General features: G+C 33.4%; 1 long non-coding RNA gene and 1 pseudogene across 1 annotated transcript; one reads left to right on the top strand and one right to left on the bottom strand.

Moving 5' to 3' along the window:
• The first annotated feature begins 2,884 nt into the window (after window positions 1-2,884).
• On the top strand, window positions 2,885-3,802 carry LOC125188014 (annotated as a pseudogene).
• Window positions 3,803-23,151: 19,349 nt separating this feature from the next.
• LOC125202712 lies at window positions 23,152-23,872 on the bottom strand. Its single transcript, XR_007173174.1, has 3 exons — window positions 23,792-23,872; window positions 23,639-23,706; window positions 23,152-23,546 (listed from the first exon to the last, which is right to left on the bottom strand). It is a non-coding gene; the product is annotated as an uncharacterized LOC125202712 (long non-coding RNA).

The following is a 23,872-nucleotide window of genomic DNA, read 5'->3' as shown; positions in this document are numbered from 1 at the left end:
CAGGCTTAAAAAAAGTTAAGAAAGTAAATTTAAGAAAGTTAGTAGAATGAGATTCCACTTGATATATTAGCTTTAAACGATATTGAGTAATGGGTTGGTGGAATGGGCATCTTTTACCATTTATGGTAATTATGAACCGAACTCCTATTCGTATCAACTAAATAAAACTAACTCCTATTTATGGGCGGAGGGAGTAACTTTTATATCATCTTTTGTGATTATTAACTATTGTTCATGTCTAAGACATTTTGATAAAATAATTTAGTAGTATTTGAACTTAATTGTACCTATAAACTCGTAGACAAATAATGTTACTAAGACTAAAGAGTTATGTTTTAAAATGTTTTTTCAGTTTATTATTTACTAAATTTTATTAAGTGGTCCATAATACTGTATGATACTTCATCCATTTTATAAAATTTGTTATGTTTTAACCTGACGCAAGTTTTTAAAAATAGAGTGAGGGGGAAAAAATTAGTAAAACGTTAGTACTATTACTATTTTTAAATAATTTTATATAAATAAAATGCGAAAGAATTAATTTTTAAAAATTGAAAATACACTCCTAAAAATAATATTTCACAAATAATAAAAGTGAAACAAAAAATTTCGTCCGATAGAATAAAAATGAAAATAAATTACAAACTTTTGAAGAGAGGAAGTATATTGGAAATATATGTTATTTTGACTCGATCAATAATCACATATCTTTGAAGATGAACCATCAACCAATAACTTCGCCATTCAGTTACCAACCCAAATTTTTTAAAAACCGACATCTAATTTTATGCTTGATAGAAATCAGTTAGCCCATCCAAAAATCAATGCTGATAGGAGAGAGACACGTGACTATATAAAGGATTTTCGCCTTCTTTGTAATCCACGCTGATAGTTCTAATATATTTTTTTAGTTTCAATTGCCAACACCCTCCCTCAAACCCTTCAAGGTTCACCTTGAGGGGTTGGATTTTTTTCTAATCGATCGAACATTTCCCAATTTTTTTTCCGATCGGTTGGACCACTGACCAAATTTTAAGCTCGATATACACTGGTTTTATTTTCCGTTCAAATTCAGATATATCCGGCCGCAATTTGACCCATAATTGGAATTCGCTTCCGATACATACGGGAAATCCAGATTCTATCCTAAAACCAATCGATATAAAAGCGAGATAGCCATAAGACTTATATATCGATTTCAGCTTCTTTATACACCATGAGATAATTCCAATATAACTTTTTAGTTTCAATTGCCAACAATGCTCCATCATACAATATTTATGCTTGATACGCCAGAAATGATATCTTGATGAAGTGAAGGCCATAAACACAAAGAAATGAAAAAAAAAAGTGCTTATAAAAATACTTACAGCTATTCCACTTTGCCGACACCTAAGAAATGAATCCGCTCATATGCGCTGGCGAAAAGCGACACATAATCGTGGACCCCACAAAGCTCGATAAATTATCGATTTTATCCATCCGGTATTTGCAAACTTGTCGGCAGTTACTGACAACCAAATAGCCTGCCACGTGTCTTTGCCATCCATCAAAATTTTTGGACCACTTCCAAAAATAAAATAAATTAATAAACAAGAAATTAAGGCTCCAACTATAGGCCCAGCAATTCTTGTTAAAACAGGAACATGAACAAAACTGTTTTGTCCGGACCAGTAATGTCAAATTGCTGGCAGTGTCCATGTTTTGTCACCTTACATAAAATAGCATTTAAATCATACAGTAAATACCTACAATAATCACATGTTTTACACTAACCATAATCATATGCATTAGAAGCACTTAAATCGTAAGCACGACCTTGTGCTAGCTAAGCGTGCACACAACTACTATTGCTCCCAAGTTTTTCTGGCGCAAGGCAATGTGTCCTAAAACAAACGACAACATGTAGTCAATTGTGTTCCCACAAAATTTAAGCATTGAGCGAACACAGTCATGACATTAGTACAACTACAAACACTAGATGACTATCGCGACACGGTAAAACATCCTATACCGCTTCAATCGAGCATCGCGAAAAGTGTGTTATCATTAAACATAATGTCATCCTTCATTGACAAAATCTTGGACCGCAGAGTTGCTGCAACAAAAATTTAAGAACACACTACTAATAAAAACAAGTTTACATAAAATATCCTTACCGTTTTCATAAAAAACATGACATTTGATTGGCAAGGTCCTTGATAGATATTTTAATTTTTGAATATGATCCCTAACTTGGACATCATAATCAGCAATAGGTCCATAGCCTCGGGTCACAATTTAAACTTTCCGAATTAAATTCAACACGTATATATAAGTGATTCTATCAAACTATGCCAAGTCAAACTAATAAGAAATTATACAATGACTTACTTGTTGTTCATACTCTCATTTAATAATTTTATTACTATCAAATACTCCATCAACCATTAATCAAGCTGTAGAAATTATGCTATCAAGAAGTACTCCATTCAGGTATCAAATAGGAAACTCAAATCTCACAAGCCCTCAAGTAGAATCAAATAGGAGAAGGCGGAAATGGTAATCTCAATTCTATTCTCATCTAGGATTTAGGATGTGAAATTGGAAGTAAAATTTGGGCTTCCAAATTAAATGTAAATTGGGCCAAGTGAGTATATTATTAGTGGCCCAAAGGATCATTAAAATTAGTCCAGAAGCCCACAACTCAATATTCAATTCATTTTCAGCAGCGGCCGCTTGCGGGGTGTGGGCCGAGGGTTAGAGATCTTATCTAACTTTCCTCTTATTCTTTTACTCTCTCTTACTTTTTTTTCTATCTTCATCTCTCTACCTTTTTTATTTTCCACTTTATTCTCTCTTTAATTAATAACACAATTTGTTTTAATCTCCTCGACCACCCCTACCCCCTACCAAGCTCATCTTCGTCCCCGACAAGGACTGCCACCGCCCCGATCTCCTCGCCTCCTCCTCCGATTTCCTCCGCCTCTGGCAGATCTCCGACTCCGACTCCTCCGCCGCCCGCCGCGTCGAGCTCAAGAGCCTCCTCAACAACAACCGCAACAGCGAATTCTCCGGCCCGCTCACCTCCTTCGACTGGAACGAGGCCGAGCCGCGCCGGATCGGGACCTCCAGCATCGACACCACCTGCACGATCTGGGACATCGAGAAGGAGGTCGTCGATACGCAGCTGATCGCGCACGATAAGGAGGTCTACGACATCGCCTGGGGCGGCGTTGGCGTTTTCGCCTCCGTCTCCGCCGACGGCTCGGTTAGGTTTCGATCTCCGCGACAAGGAGCACTCGACTATAATCTACGAGAGCTCCGAGCCGGACACGCCGCTGGTGCGGCTCGGCTGGAACAAGCAGGATCCGAGATACATGGCGACGATCATAATGGACAGTAGCAAGGTCGTGGTGCTGGATATTCGCTTCCCGACGCTGCCGGTGGTGGAGCTGCAGCGGCATCAGGCCGGTGTGAATGCGATTGCGTGGGCGCCGCACAGCTCCTGCCACATTTGCACGGCGGGGGATGATTCGCAGGCGTTGATTTGGGACCTCTGTCGATGGGGCAGCCGGTGGAGGGCGGATTGGACCCGATTCTGGCGTACACTGCCGGGCGGAGATTGAGCAGCTGAGTGGTCGTCCTCGCAGCCGGATTGGGTGGACAGGCGTTTTCGAACAAGCTACAGATTCGAGGGTATGAGTAGAGTAGATGATGATTCTGTTTGTGAATTAGTGGTGCTTTACTGACCATTGTTGGTAGCTTGACCTAGTGTTTTGAACAAGGTTTATTTTATACAAACATTGTTCAGTTTTGTTTAGTCTTTCAACTCCTTGATTGTTTAATTTGAAAAGAGAAGCTGCTTAATTCTATTGTTTTTGGTCTTTGTTACTCATGATGATTTACTTCCTTTGCTTGTTTTTTTGCCTACTTTACTAGAAAGATTGTATTTTCGCCTCAATTCAAAGAACACTTGATGATTTACTTGTCCTGAACGGATTTGTTATGATGATGATGGTTTTTCTACTGGATTAACTCCTAATTTACCCATCGTTATTATATTTTTACACGCTTGATCAACTCCCACCATATATAAATACATAGTGTTATTGCATAATATGACTATAAAGCTCTCAGCTTTACACAGTTAAGCTCTCAGCAACTCCAACTATTTGGTATTTTGCTTGATAAAACCTTTTGAATTTCTTGTTAGCTATAAATGACGAAAAATTGGGAGACAATCAGAGCTGTGAGTTAAGGAACTTCCTCACAGAATCTCAAAAGCGCGTTAAGTTAGAACCTACTGGCTTGTGGTAACAACATCAGTTCTTCCACCAGTCAAGCCCCTGTTGTGGGCCTAAGATGACAGACGGTTTATGTCGGGGTCATGACGTTTTGCTCAACGACTCAAAGTGCTTGGCTTTTAAAGAGTCCAGCAGGTTGAAGAAAGTTTTTTAGATTAAGCGGGCAACAGTGGTCTGGGTTAAACGATGGTGGATTAACGGGGTTTTAAGTCACTTGCTGCCTTACTGTTTATTTTTTTAAAAATTAGTTTAGTTTCCAAATGAATTTTTGCCTTGGGGGAGTAAGCATATTAATTCATTTGTGTGCTGCAGCTTCACGCCGACTTACGTGCTGCTCTCTGCTCCTACTTTAACTTTGTATGCAAGTCCACACTGTGTTATTACTTTTGTGTATTTTTAGTTGGACTTGTGAAAGTAATTAGTCATTTTGACCTTAATCGTAAGGACTCTTATCTGAATAAACAATATACCTGAGACAGATATGATACGAAAATTTCTCTCTCTGATGTCTTTTTTTATGCCCCCCCTTTTTAATGGCTGATGACCCCGGAATGTTGGTTTAAATCCACATGATATCTTAACATAGATGGGCAGGTTATGCTCACTAGTACCTAAAGGCCCAAAACTATATAAAGACAACCATTCTTGTTAACAAATTTTATATTTCCTATCTTTTTTCTTGGGTTTTGTTCTTAGGAGTTAAGATGCCTAGCCCTTGTCTGCCCCCCCCCCAAAAAAGGGGGGAGCACTATGTTTTAAACAATTAGGGCTGTGTTTGATTTGATTTTTAGATCATTCTGATGAATACCAGTTTTTCTAATACAGTTATAATTCTGTGATACAATGATTTTCCAATTTACATATGGTTGGGAGATCAATTTGATGGCCCCAAAAGGGTCGGGATCCCAGCAACCGGGTTTGTTTTTTCCTTGAATAATGGCCTGGTATGTGTCTATTATAAGGGGGAGAATCTTTATTTCAATTTCTTCATTTTATCTTTACCAGTTCTCTTACCATTGAATCTGCAAATTTAAATCTGTAACTACATTTGAGTCTATTTTTGGTTTTTTTACTTGTTAGTTCCTGACATGCAGCCTTTACAACATTGAAAGCACTTTCATACTTTATATCTGAAGATTCATCTATAAACTTTGGTAAAAGATGATGTTTAGTTTTGGTGGAAGCTTATTTACATGAAATTGAGAAAATTATGATTGATTTCTTTGTGTTTGACTTATATGTTGATGTTCAGTTGTAAGGACTACTCACAAGATTTACCCATTTAAGCGGAGAAAAAATTCCCTAGTCTGTAGATATACCCCCGTTAGACACTTATACAATGGGCTTTTGAGGACTTTGTTTCCATTCCTTATCAATGTTGCATGACTTGAACCGACCTACTATGAGTTTGGTATCTATACTTGGATTTAAACACGAACAAAGTCTATAATTATATCATTATAGAAATGTGTTTGGATTCGGATCTTGATTTATTACCCTGATACGATTAAGTGAACCTGAGACAAGCAGAGTGATAATGGGGTGAATACTAGAAATATGTGAATTAGAGTTTGTATTATTTACTTGAAATAGTCAATAACAACAAAAAAAGCTAACCATATAATAAAAAAATAACTTTAGAAATAAAGTTTTACAAAAAACTAAAGCAGCTTAAAGCTGCATTTTACTAGCATATACCTAACATGCTAACGCGTATTGGGTAGGAGAACAATGTCAATAACAGGATGGTGAGGTGAGGACTATTTACTGGAGTGTCTAAAATTGTGGTGTTGAAACCCTAGTTGGGTATATAGAGAATTATAGAAGAATAAAGAAGAAATGAACGTTAACCTTCATTAACATTTCTTGAATGATACTTACAAATACAATTGCCCTATTTGCAAGATCCCAGGACATATAGGTTGGCTGCCCGAGAATGGAACTTATATAGACAGAAATCATCTTAGGACATAATAAATAACATATAATAATGCTAATAAAGGATTAGACTTGACGTGGTTGAGAGGTAACCCATCTGGAGATTTGGTGGAATGGGTGGCTCTGGTCGTGATGGGTCGAATGGAGTAAGTATCACAAGATATCATAAAAGCACACAAAAATCAAGTTTTGTTCGTTCATACATTGTTAATATTTATACAAAAATACAAACAAACTCAATTTCTCAATGAGGACCGTTGAATACAAGAACTTTCATACTATATGAACTAAACACAACCTAGTACCCCTGATGCAAACAACTGAAATCAAGCAAACTTCTTATACTTTGAACAAGCACTTCCAATTCTCATTCTCAAGAACAGCTGCAACATTAACTAGAACAAGAAAATTTTAGTGGATAAGTATAGTCAAATTAAATGGAAAAAAAACAAAAAAACTATGCTGACATGGACTAAATAAGAAAGATGCTCACGAATATTGTGAAAATAAGGTATTTAACATAACTTTAAAAAGATTAAAATATATACAAACAAAAAAAAAAAACAAATTGCTAACCTTTTGGACCAATCCAAAGAAAAGTTGGGTTGTCAACTGGTATAGCACTACTTTTAGCCTCTATCACACACATACTGCCCAATTCTAAGTGAAAAGGAGCTGCAATCTATTATCTCCCACTTTATTATTTAAATTTAAGAAAATAGGGAGCTCTTTCAGTTTGTAGCAATGTCTAATGCTAAGACACTCAAATTTCGTGAAACTAGGTACTTTGATCTTCCATTGCAAATCTGTATCTTCAATTAAAGAATTTGAGGTTCTTGAAATAAAGTCCATTAATCTCCCATACTGGACCTCGAAATGCATAACTTTTCAATTTGAGCACTTCAATTGGTTACCAATGATACTTTTAATGTATTCCCAAGGATATCCAAAACCACTCAAGGTTAAGTTTGTAGTAGGCTTGATGGAGCTAATTATGAGAGGAAATCCATTGGATCTGAATTGTGATTTACAATGACACATTTAAGTGTTAGTCGGAAAGGTGAGAAGTATTATTCATGAGATCAAAGACATAATCACCTTCATCATCAGAGGCTAGTTCAATTCGAATTCCTAACCTTTTCAAATTTGGGATCGTTTCAAGAACCTCTCGTGTGCAGCTTCCGAGCACTCACATCCCAAAGTGTTGTGAGCTTTGGCAAACCATCACCAGAATGAGGGTTGGAAATATATACCCACTCATGATCTCAAGATGCCTCAATTCCTTCATATCCCAAATTTCCATCGGCAAAAAGCGAAGATGTGTTGGTGCTCATGTACCGGTTCACAATCAAATGAAACTCTACAATCGTTATTGATGTAGGCAGGCTACCGTAATAGGTCAGGGAAAGGTATCTCGGTTGGAGAAATGCATGACCTTGGTAGGAGCTAACTCAAGCCGGATTATTTATGACATCAAGCCTAAGCAACCTCAAGCCAAAACTTACAGGGACGGATATTGATGAGGTGGACTCACACAAAAAAACACTTACGGACGCCATTGAGACGTGCACATCCAGCAGAAGCCCAACAAAGCACTGTGCGAATGCATAACCTGCGTTGACTCTCCATGTTTTTCACGAAACAATCGCCATAACTATTGATGGCGTGAAAAAACCCATTCTTCGCGGCTTCACTGTTGCATAGATGCCAAAACACAGAATGGAGGCGACAACTCTTTATGAGGGAACCGAGGGCATTCGATTGGATCATAATCAAGCTCTCACTCTCTAGTTCGATTAAACATTCGAAAACAATATGTTCAAGAAAATCCTCAGCAATCAACTTATCATTGACCTTGAATACGCTGATGTCACAAGATTTACGAAAAACTCCCATGTAGAGAAAGCACGCTTTTAGATGTTGTGGCAATCTCTTGTAGCTCGGAAGTAATGCCTCGGATATTTCATCATGTGCAATCGCAAACACAGAAGTTTCTTTCCCTGAGGCTACAAGGTTCCAAAACTTTGTGTCCTTATCCACTTTGAGTAATTGATTGGCTACTTTGAGGATTAGGAGTGGAAGTCCATCACAATCCTCTGCAATTTTTCGCCCGGCTTTCTCTAACTCAGGCGGGCACACTCCCTCAAGAAACACATTTTGACGAAGAAGACACCAACTCTCTTCTTTATCTAGTAACCGAATTTTATAAGCATTATCATCTTCTCCCCATTGAGTTACTTCTCTCAACCTAGTAGTCACCAAAGCTTTTCCTTTGATGTTAGGGAATAATGTTTGCAAATGATGCAAGGGCTCTTTGCTCCATAAATCATCTATCACAATCAAGATTCTCTTACTAGATAATTCTTCACATAACTTTGTGACTAACTCATCATCTTCTTTCATTTGTATTTTATCTTCACTAGGATATATTTGTGCTAAAATATCTATTAAGATATCTTTTGCTTCATAATTTGGTCCTAGAGCGATCCAAACACTATGATCAAAATTGGAAAATATTTCCTCATCTTGGATAATTTTTTTGGCATAAGTAGTTTTGCCAATGCCTGCCATCCCCCAAAGTGATATGATTTCCATTTTAGAAAAAAACCTTCTTGGATGAATTCCCTTCTTGATTAGTGCCACGTCAGCAGAAAGATTCATCCATCGTGAAATCAATGTTACGACAAGACTTCTTCTTTGGTTATCCATATTCCAATTGTAGGACTCCATTTCAGTTTTGATTTTATGCATCTAGCAACACAATGAATGCAAGCAAAAACAATTACTATTACAATTATAAAAATGGAGTATCTATAAATTAAGTTCAATCTTTGACATGACTTGCAATTTGGACCTCAATGAAAAAAGTGTTGGAAAGGGAACACGTGAATCTCAAGTATATTGGGAAGAAAACATACGAGTCCCACGTATATTGGGAAGAGAATAACATTTATAATGTCGAGTATCAATGAGTATAGTTCCTAGGTATATTTATATCTACAGTCCTATAATTACCTATGTAAAATGTATGTCAAAAACAATTAAAATCAATCAAAATGTAGTCTCAAGAGTTCTTCAATTTTAATTTTTCGCATTTTACTTTTCGACATGGTATCAGAGCAGGTTCGATCCCTAGGATCAATCTGTCTCTATAGATTAAAAAATATATATATATCTTTCTACTGTATTACATTCCCACCTATCGTTTCACATTGACACATTCAAACCGAGGGCAAGAGAGTAGGAGAGAATGAAAGGATTGAAAAAATAAAGTTAAGAGCCCCAATCAAACTCTCATCAAAGAGAGAGGGCTTAGCTTCGGGTCTTCGAACAGCTGCGCCGGCTGGCCTAGATGCGGCGGTGGAAATATATGGCTGAAGAGAGACGGCAGTGAAATGGATGAATTAGGTGGAATCTGGCTCAGGGGGAGAGGACTACTACTGCCGGATAGTTCCACCCACAGCCGAAGAAGGAGAAAGCGTGGTTTAGGAGCTCGTGATGGAGTCTCGCCGTTGCCGAGAAGAAGCAAGAGAAAAAGGAGTCTCTTCGACAAAGCAAGAAGAAGACGGAGGAAAAGGAGTCTCAGCGGCAGAGGACATGGTCAGTTCACCGATTGTCGATTTTGAGATGCTTCTTTCCGGTAGTGTCGTCAGTGGTGAGCTGGAAAGAAATGGGCTCGTTGTATTTGAGCTGAAATGGGGTTAGAATGCAGATTTTGATGGGGATCAAATGGCTGTTCATGTACCCTTATCTTTGGAGGCTCAAGCGGAGGCCCGTTTACATATGTTTTCTCATATGAATCTTTTGTCTCCAGCTATTGGAGATCTCATTTCCGTACCAACCCAAGATATGCTTATTGGACTCTATGTATTAACGAGCGGGAATCGTCGAGGTATTTGTGTAAATAGGTATAATCCATGGAATCACAAAAACTGTCAAAATGGCCTTCCAAATTGAATGTTTTTAGACTGCTAGTTAAATTCAGTTCAAAAAAGAAATGGACTCCTCGACATGAGTAAAAACTGTTGGTCAGAAAAAAAAGAATGAAGATGGCTCCCAGATACGAGCTAAAACTGTATAAGATGGCTCCTTGACACGAGTTAAATCTGTCAACCAAAATTTGAAGAGCTCTATGATAAGAGTTAAAACTGTCAACATAAAATTGAAAAAGCTCCTTGAAATGAGTCTAAACTTTCAATGACAAAAAAAAGGCTCCTTGATACGAGCAAAAACTATCAATGATAAATTGAAGAAACTCTATGATACGAGTATAAACTATCAATGAAAAGTGAAGAACTCCTGAATACGAGTATAAACTATTTATCAAAGTGAAGATCGTGCAAGTTAAGTGTCGAAAAACTCGATACTTAACTTGAGGGGGAGTGTTGGAAAGAGAACATGTGAGTCTCAAGTATGTTGGGAGGAAAACATGTGAGTCCCAAGTATGTTAAGAAGAGAATAACATTTATAATGTAGAGTTTCAATGAGTATAGTTCCTTGGTATATTTATATCTAGAGTCCTATAAATACATATGTAGAATGTATGTCAAAAACAATTAAAATCAATTAAAATATATTCTTCAAGAGTTCTTCAAATCCTTGTCCCAAGAATATTCTCTACGTAATAAATTATTGGAGTATCTATACATTATTCTCGTTTTTATTCTACTATTTATCCACTTCAAATATTTATTATGATTTTTGCAAAACGAGTGAAAAAAATAAACGATTCAACTTTCTAGGGATAGAGGGAGTATATTTTTTTTTTACAATTTAGATTTATCTAAATTTTGCATGTTATTGGATTTGAGAATTAGTCATTCATGTAATTATGTTGAAATCTAAAATTGATTGGGGCTTCTGAAGTTTAATAAGTATTTGATGTCATTAATTTAAACATTGGGTGTTTGATGTTAACTGATCTAGGATTTGAGACGACATAGTTCAGATTTAAGGACAACGAAAGTGGTTATTTTTGGACATTCAACGATGGATTTGATGACACAAAATGGCAACTCTAACTATGGGATTCAAAAGACCTCGATCAATTTCGAGTCCAATATCACAAATTTTAAATTTTGGCTTTTATATTCCTAAAAACGGAATAAGTCTAAATTGCTATGGCCTCAATTAAAGATTAGGGATTAAATTGCAAATAACTCTAATAAACATGTACACAATCATATACTCCAGGAAATTCTAGGATATAAGAAGCGCATTGAAAACGCTAGCTATGAATTGTTTAGAAAAGGCAGCACATATATAACGTAAAGCATGCTATAAAATCTTTGTAATGTAAAAGGGATTAATTATAAATTATGACTTTGAATTTTTCAGTCAAGTTACAAAAATGACCCGCTTTTCAACTATTTTACCCAGTTAAATAATTAATCATTTTTACAATCATGCAAAATTGAGCTAATACTTTTTGTGAGAGTATTTTTATTTTTAATTTTAGTTAATTGATGGTTAAACAATCAATACGTGATAAAATAATCATTCAAGGGTGATTTAATGAGGTCGAGATATCTATTACTAGCCTAATCATGTGAGCCAAATATTCGATTAAGTTGGATTATTATCACTTATACCAAACACCTCCTAGAAAAATACTTACTATATTAGGGGCTTCTTGGTATGATGGAATGGAATAGTGGAACGGAATGTGATTCCTACTTCCATTCTATTCATTTGCTTGATGTGATGGAATGAATGAGTGAATGAATGAACATGGAAAGGAAATCCAAGGAAATTGACATTTCATTCCAACCTCCATTCCATTCCACCTTCATTGCATTCCATCATACCAAGCATGCCGTTAGTATTATCACTCATTCAGCTGTGTGATTGATAAGGTCGAGTTATCTGGCATAATGATGCAAACCAAATATTGAATTAAGTCTATATGATCATTTTGTAAGTCTATATATATATATGATTAAAAGGATTACATTTTGTGAATCGAAAAAATAATGATTCATTTTTAAAATCACGCAAATATGTAAAATTAGGGGCAAATAAAACCAGTAACGCAATTGTGGTGTGATAAATTAATCATTCAAATGGGTACGAGTAAAAAGCTTTTTAATTTGTACCTCTGAAACTTCATCCTCCACTTTGAAAATTGGATGTTCCTCATGTGCAGCTATGTAACTCCACTGCTCCACTGTTGTCATTTGTTTTTTCACCAGAAATAGCAAAGTCTTGGCAAGAGCCAAACGGCGACCCCCACAATTCTCACCAATCTTCTTTATAGCTTCCACAACTTGAGGATGTATTAATCGGAAAATATCACCAAAAACCGCCTGTCTTAAATACCACCACCCCCAATCCTTAAAGTCCCCAACTCTAGTCACTACATTAGTACCTAGATAAGGTTGTAATGAGCCAATCATTTCCCTTTTGTTGGTGGTGAGCAACACCAAGCTCCCATTGCTCTGATCTGGGAATGAGCTTTTCAAGTAGTCAAACACCTCCACACTGCACACATCATCCAGCACAATCAAATACCTACGCCCCTCCAAAGCCTTGTACAAGTAGTTGCGTATTCTCTCATCTTCGTCATCACCATCTTCTTCTTCTTCTTCGGAAAAATCATTGTCCAGTTGATAAAGGATGAGTCTTACAATTTCCCACTGCTGAAAATGGGTCCCTATAGTCACCCACGCTTTGCAGTCGAAACGCTGGTCTTCGTCTTCGAACACGGTGTTGGCCATAATTGATCTCCCGGTGCCGGACTCTGCGACGAGGGAGAAGAAGCACATGTCATCCGGCCTTACTCTTTTGAGCATGTAATCCCGGAGTTTGGCAAACTCTGTGTTGTGGCCGACCATCTCCACGCCAACGTCTAGATCTGGTGAAGCTGAAGTTTGAATGTCGCCATCTTCTTCTTCTTCTGGAACTATTGGCATGCTTAGTTCGGCAATGAAATTATTCGCACTGGTGCTGAACAAATCAAACTCTTGTTTGATCACTGTCTCCAAGTCTACGAGCGGCGGCTTTGCTCCGTAGCTCTCGAGTTCTGTGAGCTCGAGAGCATCTTGGAATCGATGTGCAGCGTGTATTATTGGCTCCACGAAACCTTCCAGCCTCTTGGTGTTGTTGTCTTTTCGAAGAAGCTCTTGTAGTAAACCAGTATACTTGCATATTAGAGGTAAGATTTGTTGAGTAGAGGGGGCGAGGGAAAGGCGAGAAGAATTGGTGAGGAGATCTTCTGCTGGGTGCTTGAGACAAATCACAGCCACATAAGCCATAGTTTCAATGATGATTGTTAAATTTGGAGAAAATATAGCAAATATGTACTAGTATGTAGAAGTAAGCGGAGTATATGTTTTTTTATATCTTCTAAACTATAAAAATGTTCCCTAGACTATTAGTTTATCTCGTTCATAGCCCTTGTACTTTAAAAATATCGCCAGATATCCTTGGACTATGGGTTTATCCCAAATTTAGTCATTTTGCCATTTTTTGATACGAAAAATACCCTTTTTACACTTTTAATATTTTAAATCTGATATTATTTCAAAATTATCATTCTCTTCCCTTTTGTCATCCTTCACTTTGTTTCTTTATTTTCAATATTAGATTTAATTTTATAAAATTAAATTTTAAATTTCAATTTTTAAATATCAATAAATTTTTATTAATTATTAAAATTATTAAATAACAAAAACTAATAGTTTTAATCAATATCTGAATGTATCTAATATTTAATCAATAAGGTATGCTCATACGACCCCAACTTAATCTTAATCAATATTTAATAATAAATAGATCATATCACACGATTTATTCTGAAATAAAAATGCATCTAATGTAAGATTAATATAATTTTTATTTATTTATTTGAAAACAATCAAAACTAATTAAAAAATTTCAACAAAAATACCTCTATATAAAATTTTTAATAATATCAAAATTTTGGTCAACTTTATAATATTTAAGAACAAGTAATTGATAAGGGATATTCACCGGGTCTCCCGTGCGTCATATATCTGCTCGATCTACTTGTTATACGGTTGACTATTAATAATCTTGGTAGTGAATGTAACAAATGTCTTGGATTTGAGTTAGTCTGCCACATGATGTTTATGTCTCTCAGAGTGGAAGTATTAAACTTTTATTGACTTTGGTATCCGAACGCGGTAAGGACTAAGGCTCACCTACAATATTTAATAAAACATCTCTTGAGATCATCTCAAATTATTTACACCAATTGCAAACTCATATTTAAACATACGTGACACTAAAAAATAATTTTACTCCTGTCATTTATACCAAATTCAAAATTTGTTTACTATTTTTGAATTTTTGTATCATAAAACTTTTGCCATAACTCCAAATATGGTATTGTTTAAACAAAAAAATCTCAAAAATAGATTTGAATTTGGTGCATGATTGGAAGAAATTTCTACGTCAAAACTCATTTTTTAATATATGGTTGGGAATGGTCTAATAAACTAAACAAAAATTGAGATGTGGACAATATTTTAAAAATGAAAATATGTTGATTGCATTTACTTTCTGAAAAGTGATGACAATATATTGGTGGGGGATCTATATTATTATTGACTGGGTTTCCCGTGCATCATCCGCTCAATCTCGGATTCAAGTAATCTAATATTTTAAAGTGATGATAAATTAACAAAAATTGTATATACAAAATTAGATAATTTAGGTATTTGACATTTACAATAAATTTATGATGATCATTTAATTTAATGTATCACATAATTAACCTTCTAGTCTCATATATGGAAAACGAAGTTTTCCATAATCAATATTCACACATTTAGGAAACGTTTTAGTAATCAATTATAACCTACATTAATTGCACAATTTTTTCTACTTGTAAAAAAATGATTGCATCATGTATATAGTAATTTTTACTTTAATTTTTATTGTTATTATCTAAAGAAATAATATTAGTATTTCATGTTTAATTTTTTATTATTAAATAAAATTTTTTAAAATTTTAAGTTATAAACGATTGCATGCATATATACTTAATTTCTAAGTGTTATAAATCCAACAATTTAATCATAGTTGTTCACATCCAATTATTTTATTATTAAATAAATTTTAACATCTAAATTATAGAATTAACTACATGTATATATACTTAATTTCTTTGTTTTATTTTATTATTAAATGAGTAACTTTTAAAAAATTTAATTGGAAAAATGATTACATGCATATAAATACTTGATTTCTTAGTGTTAGCACTAAGAGATACGTCTTACTCATTCACATCCAATTATTAGTCATTCACATCCAATTATTTATTACTATTAAATAATATTTTCAAGTTATAAAAACGACTACATGCACATATATACTTATTTATTTAGTTTTATCATCAAACAAAATAATCATAGTTATTCACATCCAATTATTTCATTATTAATTTTTAAAATTTCAAATTATAAAAATTTACTACATGCATACATATATATATATATATATATAATATATTATATATATATATATATACATACTTACTTTCTTAGTGTTATTATAAAAAAATAATCATAGTCATCCACATTCAATTGTTTTATTCATTAAATAATTTAAAAAATTCCATGTTATAAAAATGATTACACATAGATATACTTAATTTCTTAGTTTTATCTCGAAATGAAATAATATTAGTATTTCGCATCTCATAATATTATTACTCCTATTAAATAACTCTTAAAACTCTAACTTGTAAAACCGAATACATGCATATATATTTACTTTCTTAGTATTATCATCCAATGAAGTAATAATAGTATTTCACATCCAATTATTTTATTATTAAATAATTATTAAATTTAAAGTTAAAAATACGACAGTATACTTAATTTCTTAGTGTTACGATCAAATGAAATAATCATAGTTATTTACATCCAGTTATCTTATTATTAAATGAGTTTTAATATTTTTAATAATCATAATCATTCACATCTATTTATTTGATTACTATAAAATTATAAATTCTAAATTATTCATTTTTAAAATCTTAAATAATCATAGCTATTAGCATCAAATTATATATTTTTTTTGTAAACATAAAGTTCTAAGAAATTAATTAAGATTATAGAATAATTATATTCACACTCTATTTTAAAAGTGTTTATGTGCAATTTAAGAATTAAAAATAGTTGCACTCTGATTAAGATATAATTGCAAGTAGATGGAATAAAATGACTAGGCAAACTATATGATGAAGAACTATTAAAATCGGCTACCAAAATTTTGTTATACTTCAATTTATGAATTTCTCTAAATAAATGGCACCATTTTAATTTTTGTTAGTTGGTCATCCATAATTTTTGTATTTCCATATATAAATCCATGTAATTTGGTAGTGAGTTTATAAGAAAAAATAGTTTATAAGAAAACCGATTAAATAGAAATCGGTTTAAAATTTAAGAGCATTTTGTGTATACAATTTTTGTTAATATATCTTTATTCTATTTTAAATTAGTCTGCCACTATGATGTTTATTTTTCTTAAATTGGCCATATTAAAGTCTTATTGACTTGGAGAGTTGATATAAATTAGTTGATCGCATTTACTTTTTAGAGATTAGAATCGATTTGGCAAAAATAATTCACCATGATCATCTACTCGAAATATAAATCAAATTTCACAAACAATTACAACCTGGTCAAACTGCATTAATTGGGCTAAATTCCAACAACTACCAAATCCGATGAATAGGTCTATGAAGGAGATTAAAACAAAATATTGTATACTCCTATCCACTTGTAAAATTAATGAATTTCCTGAAGGCTAATGCAATCTTAAAACTTTTTATTTATTTATATAAAGTTAGAAATTGGACTCAAAATTTAGATTAATCATATATTTTATGTAGTGATATTCCCCCCCATAGAATCATAAACTTCTCAAATAACCAAGGGATCAAATCTAATAGGAGTAATAAACACTGCTTTCGATAATAATTCATCATCGAATTTGTATGGAAAATAAATATCTCGAACATGTATAATGAAACGTTGTTTAACCTTCACGTTTCTCAGTGCTGACCTATTATTTCCATATATTTTGTACACAAAACAACTTGAATCACTTTGCTTGTCTAATAGGTTAAGGTTCACTATTCCGCTTGACAAATCAAGATCCGGATCGAAACACAGAGTTGTGATCAATGTCGAACCATTCTTAAGGGCCGAACTAGAGACCAAATTAGGACCCTCCATTTTTTTAATCTTGTGATTAGGATTAATTTACAATTAATTTAATTTTTTATTCAATAAAAACATGCTGAGGGGTTTTTTGGAAATCAATTTATTAAGCTTCAACAATACGCAAATCTCTTTTCTTCTCAACTCTTCGATCTTCATACAATCTTCACTCAATCTTCACGCAATCTTCATCAATTTTTACTCAATTTTCTTCAATTTGCCTCAATCGCGATCTGCCTCAATCTGCAATTCCTTCAATTCACGTTCTACCTCCATCGTGTTTTGCTTCCTCAATTCACGATTGTTTTGCAATTGCTGCATCGTCGAACAATCGTGTGTTTTGCAATTGTTGCATCAAATTCTTGATCGATCTGCCTCAGTTTTCGCAATTCCTTCAAAGCTCGATGGTGTAGGAACGACACCGACGAATTCTGTGGTTGAAGATGGATCTTCATCGACCAATAATGAAGAAGCTAGTATTGGATCAATTATGGATGATCTACAATATCAAGGAGGCACTCTATTCGATATAGATTCAAATTCAGATTCAGAGCTAGAAGGAGAAAGTAACGCAGTTGAAGGTTTGTAAACAGATTCATAATGAAGTATTTTTATCGTAATATGATATTCAGACATGCTCTGTATTGTATACAATAAATACGACTCATAATGAACTAATCTTTGATTATAATGAAGTAGTAATACAACCGAATGAACTAATATTCTTGTTGAATGAATATGTTTTATTTTGTTTTGATTTTCTACTAACAGTTGTTTGTATGCGACAGTAGTTTGTATGCGATCAATACGAATCATAATGAACTAATATGTGATTATAATGAAGTAGTGATACAGCTGAATGAACTTATATAAATGAACTTATATATGCTTGTTGAATGAATATGTTTTGTTTTGTTTTCATTTTCCACTAACAGTAGTTTGTATGCGATCAATATCAATTCAACAATCGCGATCTGCATCAAATCGTGATTCATCTCTGAGTATAAAGCTGGAGATATCTACACAACAAAGCCGGACGTGAAGAATTCCGATTACTTCGTGAGATCAGAATTCCGATTACTTCTCAAGCTTACCTTCAGAATCTCATAGAAGAATTCTGCTGATGGATGATCTAAAAACACCAATTGGCACTCTTCTTCATACGAATTCAGATTTAGAGGTAGAAGAAGACAACAACTCATTTGAAGGTTCACGGTTTTTTCGATTCAATTTTTTTGGATAGCTGATGTGTTTTTAATTTTGCTAAAGTTTTTTTAACACATCCGATGAAAAATCTACAGTTGAACCTTGTTTATGAATGAATTATATTTAACAAGAGATTAACAATTTGTATATTTTTATTTTTTACGTTTGTAGTAATAAATAGATTAGTATGAAGTAATAGTTTATCTGAATGAAGTAATCACCAGATTGAATGAAGTAATATTAGCAGTACTGGGTTGTACGTATAATAATAATAATAATAAGAAGAAGACGAAGAAGAAGAAGAACATTAGTAAATTATTTCACCAGTAGGTTTCATTCGATTTTTTCACGCTTGTAGTAATAAACAGATCAATATGAAGTAATTTATTTCCAGTAGGTATTAATTCATTTTTGTAGTTTTTTATTTCATTATAGTAAGTTTATTACTTCAGTTTATTATCTAATAAATTTAAAATGAAAATATTTTTACTTCATTCCAGTTGGTTTTTACTTCATTCAAGTAAGTTCATTAGTTCATTCCAGTATGTAATATATTGAAAATGAACAGATTTTTACTTCATTCCATATTACTTCATTTAAATGAGTCGCCACTTCATTCAAACAGGTTTTTAGTTCATTGCATGCAGTAGGTTTTCAAATGATTTAACACATGTTTCATTCGAATTCATTGAACTAGGTTTTTACTTCATTCCAATTGGTTTTTACTTCATTTCAGTTGATTTTTACTTCATTCAAGTAAGTTTATTACTTCATTCCAGTACGTAATATATTGAAAATGAACAGATTTTTACTTCATTCCATATTACTTCATTTAAATGAGTCGTTACTTCATTCAAACATATTTTTAGTTCATTGCATGCAGTCGGTTTTCAAATGATTTAACACATGTTTCATTCGAATTCATTGAACTAGGTTTTTACTTCATTCCAGTTGGTTTTTACTTCATTTCAGTTGATTTTTACTTCATTCAAGTAAGATTATTACTTCATGCCAGCACGTAATATATTGAGCTAGGTTTTTACTTTATTCAGTGTAAACAATAGTATAATTTATTCCAATAGATTTATTACTTCATTCAAAAACATAATTACTTCATTGAACTAGGTTTTTAATTCATTCCATTCCAGTCCAGTAGGACTTCAAATGCTTTTACGCATATTTCATTTCTGCAGTGTCCACGGAAGAGCTTTATCTTCAAAAAATTAAAACTCCCCCCAATTGTTAAGCAAATGGATTGAGTAATCAAACAAACTGTATCACCTTTTCTGCATCAATCTCAATTGTTAAACTCCCCCTAGTAGGTTTCGTTCGATTTTTTCACGCTTGTTGTAATAAACATATCAGTATGAAGTAATAGTTTAGCTGAATGAAGGAATCACCAGATTGAATGAAGTAATATTAGCATTACTAGGTAGGTTTCGTTCAATTTTTTCACGCTTGTAGTAATAAACAGATCGATATGAAGTAATTTATTTCTAGTAGGTATTACTTCATAATGTGCTTTTGAAATGAGATTTTGTTTTACGTCCAAAAATTTAAACGGCGACAAACCATCCTCACTATATAAACCCCATAACCAATACAAACTCTCCATCACAAAAAAGGAAAAAACACAAACTTGTCCAATACAAGAAATCATCCAAAATTGACACATAAGCACATCTCAATGGGCTGAGCCGTGATTCTGGGCACTACCCATTTGTTAGGCGCTGGGACAGGCTGCACAAATGTCCTCATCAGCATGTCACCATGCATCAACTACATCTCCCGAAACTCTTCATCTCACTCCTCAAATTTGATTTCTCACCCAGCTGTGAGTTGGAGGACCCCAACGTTTTCTTCACCTATATACAATAAACACATAACAACAATTCAATATTTGAAACATAGTTTATGTTACATCATTAAAATAGTTCAGAACTTCATGATTTAGGTTCTTTAGTTCATTAAAAGTATAATTCACAGCTAAATATACATACAAAACAGGTCAGTTTATATTACTTCATTCCATGAGGTTATTACTTCATCAAATAGCTGAATTGGTTCATTCAACTGTTATTTCTTCACAAAATATGCATATAACACAGTTACTTCATCCTATGAATACTACTTCACCAAATAGGTTAGTTAGTTCATTCAATGTTATTTCTTACCAAAATATGCATACAACACATTTAATAAAATTTATACGAACATTAGACGAACTTTCCTTGCGATTTGATTTGCATGAAGAAATGTCTCCAAGTTACGAAATAATAAATCAAATTAAGAAGATGCATATTAATTTTTGCCACATAATTCAAATGAGTCCAGAAAGGACTAGAAGCACACATTAACAACATACAATCGAAAACACAAAAATCAAGCACCAAACTAATAGTCTCATCAAATGAAGTAGGCTCGTGAAATGAAATAATATCCTCATGAAATGAACTAAATTGATTTACGCAGCCACATTTTTTTATACATTTACTTTCAAATATCAAAAGTATTGTGAAGTAATCGATTTATATTACTTCATTACGTGAGGTTATAACTTCATCAAATAGGTTATTTTGTTCATTCATGTTAATTCTTTACAAAATATAAGTATAATACAGTGAAGTTGTTCATACAGTACAGTTAATAAAATTCATAAAAACACAGTTAACTTCATTCAGTGAATTTACTACTTCATACCAACTAGAGTATCACTTCATTTTTACCTTCTGGTGGAGGGATTTGACTTGCAATATTTGCTTCCGACCGACCAGTAGAGAAACTTTCATCAAGATTTGCTTTCTCGATCAGTTGTGATTTGGCCATCGGCCTATGAGTATAATGCTGACCTTCCTCGGCCCTGCTTAATAAACTTAAAAGACAAAAATCATAAACCAATTTACAAATAGATGAAGTAAATTAAATTTTTGAATGATGCAAAGCTTCAAAACAATGTATTACCTGATGTAGACGAGTTGAGTGTTTGAGTCATTTTTGAATCGTCATCGGATTTGAACTCATCGGCTGTAGATGTTGAACTCGGTGACTCGAGATGCTGAATCGTTGGTGAAATCGATTTCAACTGATGAAATCGATTGGAGTGAGATTAATTGGCGCGAGATTTGGAGATTACTGAGATGAAGATGTTGAATCGATTTTAACTGTCATGAAGATGTTGAATCGATTACTGAGATGAAGATGCTTAATTGATTTTAGTTGATGATGAATCGATTGGAGTAAGATGAATTGGCTGGAATGAGATTAATCGATTTGGAGATTTTGAGAAGAAGAAGTAGCGCAGGAGCAGAGGCGGGAATGTGAAATGAGTAAAATTTTAGGATGGGTTTAACCCTAAAATTTTTTATCTCCAATGCGAAAGGACTTAAATACCCCCACATTGAAGTAAATTATTTATATAATGAACTACGAAAAATAACCCTTAATGATCTAATCTCATCCGTCAAATTTAAGATCTAAAGACTCAAATTTGATCTCTAGTTCGATCTTTAAAAGTGAATTTATGAATAATGGGACTCGTTCCACGTAAGTTGAAAGATAGTTCATTGAATTATAAAGTTAGATTGTTAGGTAGATAAAAGTTTGCTTCGAATTGCTTATACGTAATCTTATTTCATAAGTTACATGAGAATAAATATTTATAATATTTTATTTTATTTTTAATTTAGTTAGAATAAAATATTCTGCATTGTAGAATAAACTGTGATTGCTATTGAAACTCCTTATTCCATATCAACAAAATGGCGATGATCATTTAAACCCACACATTAGGGCATTCGCAATGGGACCGATAGCAAAGTTCAGGTACCATTTATGTGCGAAAGTGAAAGATCAGGTACCATTTATGTTGTTCATTCTTTATTATAAGCTCATATAGTAGGAACATATAATAGTAAGACTCACATTTCATTAACTTTTTCCATCTGTTGTCCTTTATACTTGAAATTCAAGCCATATTAAATTGAGTCAATTAATAGGAACAGAAGGAGTATTAGTTTTCAGTTTTGAAAATTGGGTCAAACTTTATCGACTATGCTCACATATTTAAAATTTGGAGAAAACTTATTCATAATCAATTTTCATATTCATAAGGATACTTCTCACATTTCATTACTCGCATGTACCTAAAAATTTATCACATTTATTTTTTAGTAGTATTATTTTTGATAGTAGACCATGTATTCACTAACTCAATCTCACTCATTTTTCTTATAAAACTAATACTAATATTTAAAATTAAGACTCATATTCCACTAACTTTTTCAACTCACTTTTCTTAAAACTCTACCCGATCAAAATATGATAAAATTTAAGAGATGAAAGGAGTATTATTTTTCTTAAAAAGTCACCTATTTATTAAAAATGTTACACACTTACACTGCAATTTGTTTAAACCCGCAATCAACTCCATACATCATCATACTCCATCTTGGGCCTCTGACTTAGCCAACAAATGATATCAATAAATATGAGAAAAAAGAGAAAGAAGGGAGAAGACAACTTCATCATCACATGAATTGATATGATTGCATTGCAAATTGAGATGAAAATGGTATAGTGTGGTTTGATCCAATCCAATATTCTCTCTCTGTTAAAACATCAGCTCAAACTCAAAATCTCATCTGAACTGCTCATCTGAGTCAACCAAACAAAGTAATCAAACAAAGCAACTCTGCCACCAAAAACCAAAACACTAAGCAGTGACTAACGATACTATATACGTGCTACATATAGCCAAGAAACAATGCAATTAAGCATGTAATACAACACTACGAATCAATGTATATGAGTGTGACCCAGGAATTGATCCAACATTATCTATGTTAAACATGTGATGATACTGTAGATCTCGTCCGAGCTGCTCGTCTGAGTCATCCAAACAAAGTAATCAAACAAACAAACTCTGCCACCAAAAACCAAAACACTAAGTTACATAAATTGTATATTTTGATAACAAAAAAAAGGTGAAAAATATTAGAATTTTTGTGCAGTTACCTAAATGATTTACCAGCAGCCTTGTTGTAAGGATCCAAGGAGAAGGCAAGGGCATGCATGAGGAATCTCTTCACAAAATTAAAATAAAATCATCAATTGTTAGATGATGAATTTATAATTTTTTAAGTACAGTAGTATTTTATATTTTTATACCATGAATATCACGTTAGCTGCCAAATCAGTTTCTCCTCGAACGGGGACGGGGAGGTCTGGCATGAGTCTAATGCATTTCTG

The sequence above is a fragment of the Salvia hispanica genome, chromosome 1 (assembly GCF_023119035.1).
Source record: "Salvia hispanica cultivar TCC Black 2014 chromosome 1, UniMelb_Shisp_WGS_1.0, whole genome shotgun sequence".
In the NCBI taxonomy this organism is placed as follows: domain Eukaryota; kingdom Viridiplantae; phylum Streptophyta; class Magnoliopsida; order Lamiales; family Lamiaceae; genus Salvia; species Salvia hispanica.
This window is presented reverse-complemented; position numbering and strand designations above follow the sequence as displayed.